Source organism: Trichechus manatus, unplaced genomic scaffold, assembly GCF_000243295.1.
Source record: "Trichechus manatus latirostris isolate Lorelei unplaced genomic scaffold, TriManLat1.0 scaffold00092, whole genome shotgun sequence".
In the NCBI taxonomy this organism is placed as follows: Eukaryota; Metazoa; Chordata; class Mammalia; order Sirenia; family Trichechidae; genus Trichechus; species Trichechus manatus.
Genome location: NW_004444028.1, coordinates 6,447,446 through 6,451,633, shown reverse-complemented (window position 1 = coordinate 6,451,633; position 4,188 = coordinate 6,447,446). Strand labels below are relative to the sequence as shown.

Genomic DNA, 4,188 nt, shown 5'->3' with positions numbered 1-4,188 from the left:
AAAGCCCAAGTCTTCTGCGTTTTTTAACGTTTCCCAGACGTCTATGGGTATTGGAACTTAATTAGCACGTTTAGATCCCTCTGGGTCCTCCCGATCGGGAGCTGACTCTTTGTTCCTGCAAAACATTAGTTTTTCCCCAAATAGCTCCTAGAAAAGGAAGCGCTGCTTCTCCACAAGAAAAAACAGTTCGCAAACAAGAGCTCAGCCCAGGCAAGCTCAAAGGCAACCTGAGCGTTACCCTTTCTGGGAGCTGTTTAAAGTACCTCCATCTAAGATCACAGAGAGGTTTAGTCAATACTCATCCATCTCCTGCCTTCCTCAAGGGAAGCGAGGCCGAGCCCTCATCAGCGAGGGTACTGGCTGCAGAAGAGCTTCAAGAGAGTGGAGGGGATGATCCGTGTTGGATCGGAAGAAGAAGAAGGTGAGAAGCTGCCGATGGGGCCTTAACTGGCTTTGGTACAGCCAAGAGCCTCATCCTGGCCCAAACCTCCCGAGGCAATTTCCGAAAGCAACTGTGGAGGAAGAGGCCTGCACCTTCTCACCTCCTTTGAATGGGCTGCTTGCAAGTGTGAGACAGTGCCAGGAATCCACAGGGCATCCTCCTCCTGCCAACTGCCCAGGGCCTGGAGGGGAGCCAGGCCGCTCGCCTCCTGGGGCTTGGGACTATGCCTGCGTCTAAGGAGGCTGCAGGCCGCTCCTTCTCTTTGAGAGGAGGTGCTGACTAATGTCCTGGCGGGGCTGGGGGAGACGGCGGTCTGTGGCCCAGCTCTGGGGGTGGGCAACTAGTCTTTGGTTTCTCTCTCCACCGGCTTTCCTTCCTGGAGCCCAGCTTCCTCATCTGAAAAGGAGGATTTGGGGGACCAGATGTCAAAGTTTCCTTCTAGCTGGCCTTCTGGGGTTGGCGAGAAAGTGGGAGAAACAGGAGGAGGGAAAAGTGTGGGGAAGGTTGTGACTGGAGAGAAAGGGGAACTGTGTGGGGAGCCCGCTGTTCGGGGAGACTGCTGTGTGGGGGAGCCCGCTGTGTGGGGGAGACTGCTGTGTGGGGGAGACTGCTGTGTGGGGGAGCTCGCTGGGTGGGGGAGCCCGCTGTGTGGGGGAGACTGCTGTGTGGGGGAGCTCGCTGGGTGGGGGAGCCCCCTGTGTGGGGGAGACTGCTGTGTTGGGAAGCTCGCTGTGTGCGGGAGCCCCCTGTGTGGGGGAGACTGCTGTGTGGGGGAGCTCGCTGGGTGGGGGAGCCCCCTGTGCGGGGGGGGAGACTGCTGTGTGGGGGAGACTGCTGTGTGGGGAAGCTCGCTGGGTGGGGGAGCCCCCTGTGTGGGGGAGACTGCTGTGTGGGGGAGCTCGCTGGGTGGGGGAGAGCTGGCATGTCTGCACAGTGGCACCTAGACCAGGGCGCAGCCTATGACGGAGAGGTGAAATACTGCCCCTACATCTTTTATGAGACATCAGATGAGGAAACTGAGGTTCAAAGAGTTTTAAAAGACACATGCAAGGCCACACGATGCGGCACTGGTGGCTCAGAGGCAGAGTTTTCACCTGCCACGCGGGAGGCCCGGGTTCCAGTCCCAGCCAATGCACCTCAAGTGTAGCCACCACCCGTCCGTCAGTGGAAGTTTGCCCGTTGCTCTGATGCTGAACCGGTTTCAGTGGAGCTTCCAGACTAAGACACAGTAGGAAGAAAGGCCTGGCAATCTGCTTCCAAAAAATCAGGCAGCAAAAAGCCTAAGGATGGCGGCTGCTTGTCGCAGGCCTTATGGCTTCGGGTTACTTTGCAGAGCTGGAGAGCTGGCCGCGCAGGCCCTGAAGGCCCATGGTCCCAGTGCGGGGGGTCGCTGTCGTGCGTTCGATGGCATCTGGAGGTGGTGTACCTACTGATGATGAGCAGCCACAGGGCTGGAGAGGGAGGTGACCATGACTGCATGGAAAGACTGGATCCATTCTATATGTTCCCTCTAACCGCAGCTGCAGGCACCAAGGAAGGCCCTTCCGTGACCAACAAGCGACCAGCAGCTGCATCTGCAAAGGGGACAGCAGTGCTGTTGTCTGGTTCTGGCAGCTCTAAGGGGAGGCCCAGGGATGCCCTGACTGTGGAACCCACTACAAGCTGATGCCCCCCCAGGTCGCCCACTGAGCCCCTGCACCGACTCACTCAAAATGTGCCGCAAAGTTTTCTTCTTCCCAACAAAGACTAGCCATTGCATTGGCTCCTTCTCCGCAAAAAACTATGGAGCACAACGGTCCAATCTGCAACTGCTCATGGGGATAGCAGAGGACCGGGCAGCATTTCGTTCCATTGTACAGGGGTCGCCGTGAGTCAGGGGCCGACCTGACGGCAGCTAACAACAACAGCAAGGTCACCCAGGTAGCAAGCAGGGGAGGTCTGTGCACTCCAGGTATGGCAGGTAGGTTTAACTTCATGTGCCAACTCTGATAGATTGGTAAGGGCTGTCTGCAGCATCACATGAAGGACAGAGTCTACGATCAATTCGCAATGTCTGCCACAGGCTTGGGATTAGAAGGGGGCGGCTTGAATACCACATATCTGCTGGACTTACCATTCTTTAGTAAATTATTATTGAGAGTCTACTTCATGCAAGGCACTGGTCCTTACGCTGGGGATTCAGTGGTAAATAAAATAAGCCCCTGCCTTCAGGAAGCTTACATTCTACAAGAGGAGACAGACAATATACGTACATAAATGAGTAAATAATAGAATCTCAGCTGGTACTAAGTAGTACAAGGAAAATAAAATAGTGCAAGGGGCTAGACAGTGATGATGGGGAGAAGGGAGGAGATCAGGGTGGCCAGGGAGGCGACTTTTGAGCTGAGACCTAAACATTGAGAAGGAAGCAACCTCGTGAAGGGCTGAAGGAAAAGCATCCAGGCAGAGGGAACAGCCAGTGCAAAGGCCCTGAGGTGGTGCATCCAGGGAAAAAAGACCAGGGCAAGGGAGGGGCTAGTAGAGGAGGTGGGAGTGGTGAGGAAGCCAGCTGTCTGCTTGATGTGCCTGTCTGGATGTCTGATGGACTTTGCAAACTTAGCCAGTTCAAAACACAATCCTCAATACCCACCCCTACCCCACCCCACCCACCCACACAACCAAACTTGCTCTGGGTAAGTGGCACCACCATCCACCCTAGTGCCCAGACCACTGTGCCACAACTCCAGCCTCATCACCATTAACTGTGGCCTGCGGCCTCCTTGCTGGTCTCCTGGCCTCTACCCTGGTCCCTGGCAGAAGCCCACAAACCACTCAACCAATCAACCCCGCAGTCCCTTACTTATTGTCCCATAGCTCTCTTCCTCCCTAGTTTCGTCTTTCTTGCAACTATCCTTAACCCACAAACCTACGGCCACATAATTGGTTCTCTTTCTAAAAGAGATCTTGGTGTTGGTCACAGCCACAGAGACATTAGCCCCTGTTCTATTCACACACTTTCCTCTGCTTGTCCCCAAGCTGATGGCGCATCGAGCATGGTTCTGGGACAGGCTGTAGATTGTCACAGGGACCATTTAGCAGGCACCTGCAGTGCTCCTGGCCGCCGTGGCAGACACCATAGTGGCCACCATCTTACATTCATAAATGTGGATCCTTGGACTCAGAAAGATTCTGCTTCTTATCCTAAGTCCCACAGCTAGTAAATGGCTGAGCCGGGATTTGGACTCAAGTTCTCTGATGCCAAAGCCCAGGCTCCTGCCTCTGCATTAGGCTTCCTTCTGGACTCTGATAGGCGAAGGCATCAATCTGAGCTCAAAGGTCAGAGCTTGATCCAGAAACAGGGTTAGAACCTTCTGCCCACCCAGCCCCAGAGAGATGGGGGTATCCCAAGCCCTCCTGAGTGGAAATGTCCCAACACAGACAGCTCCTGCATCCCGTGGCCTTCCCCACCTGGATTTCTGTCCTCGTCCCTTTACCTGGCCCCCCTCCTACATCCCGTCTGCTGCCAGGTGGTCACTTTCCTGCCCTGGGCTGTTGTAACCAGTACCTGGGTGCCCTCCAGCCTGTCGGCCTCTTGATCAGGAAGCATTCCCGTGGGAACCATGGTGCCAACATCCGGTGAGGATGGGCCCTCCATTACCTGCCGGCCCTGCCACCGCGGCTATCGGGCCCAAGAACAAAGGAGCTTGGTGCCTGCCGCGCGGCTGGCTGTGTTTATCCAGGGTGAGGCCTTGCCTGGCACAGATGCT

General features: G+C 55.7%; 1 pseudogene; it reads left to right on the top strand.

Annotated features, from left to right (window-relative positions):
- Nucleotides 1-1,728: 1,728 nt before the first annotated feature.
- On the top strand, nt 1,729-2,131 carry LOC101353420 (cytochrome c oxidase subunit 5B, mitochondrial pseudogene; annotated as a pseudogene).
- Nucleotides 2,132-4,188: the final 2,057 nt, after the last annotated feature.